The sequence below is a fragment of the Arachis duranensis genome, chromosome 2, assembly GCF_000817695.3.
Source record: "Arachis duranensis cultivar V14167 chromosome 2, aradu.V14167.gnm2.J7QH, whole genome shotgun sequence".
Taxonomy (NCBI): Eukaryota; Viridiplantae; Streptophyta; class Magnoliopsida; order Fabales; family Fabaceae; genus Arachis; species Arachis duranensis.
The window spans coordinates 30,185,688-30,186,236 of record NC_029773.3 but is presented as its reverse complement, the minus strand read 5'-3'; positions in this window follow the sequence as shown (position 1 = coordinate 30,186,236).

Sequence of the window (549 nt, the reverse complement as noted above, 5' to 3'; positions counted from 1 at the left end):
TCTGGCACCATTCTGGGCGTTTAACGCCAGAAAGGGGCACCAGACTGGCGTTAAACGCCAGGAAGGGGCAAGAAGCTGGCGATAAACGCCAGAAATGGGCACCAGCCTGGCGTTTAATGCCAGAATTGGCATAAAGAGCATTTTTGCTCGCCACTTGGTGCAGGGATGAATTTTCCTTGACACCTCAGGATCTGTGGACCCCACAGGATCCCCACCTACCCCACCACCCTCTCTCTTCTTCACCCATTCACCAATCACCTCAACACCTCTTCCCCAAAAATCCATCACCTATCAAATCCCACTATTCTCCTCACCACTCGCATCCATCCTTCATAAACTTACCTACCTCACCATTCAAATTCAAACCACTTTCCCTCCCAACCCACCCTCACATGACCGAACCCTACCCCTCTCTCCACCCCTATATAAACCTATCTTCACTCCTTCATTTTCACACAACCAAAACACTACTTCTTCCCCTTGGCCGAACCACAAAGCCACCTCCTTCTCCTCTATTTCCTCTTCTTCTACTCTCTTCTTTTTTCTTTT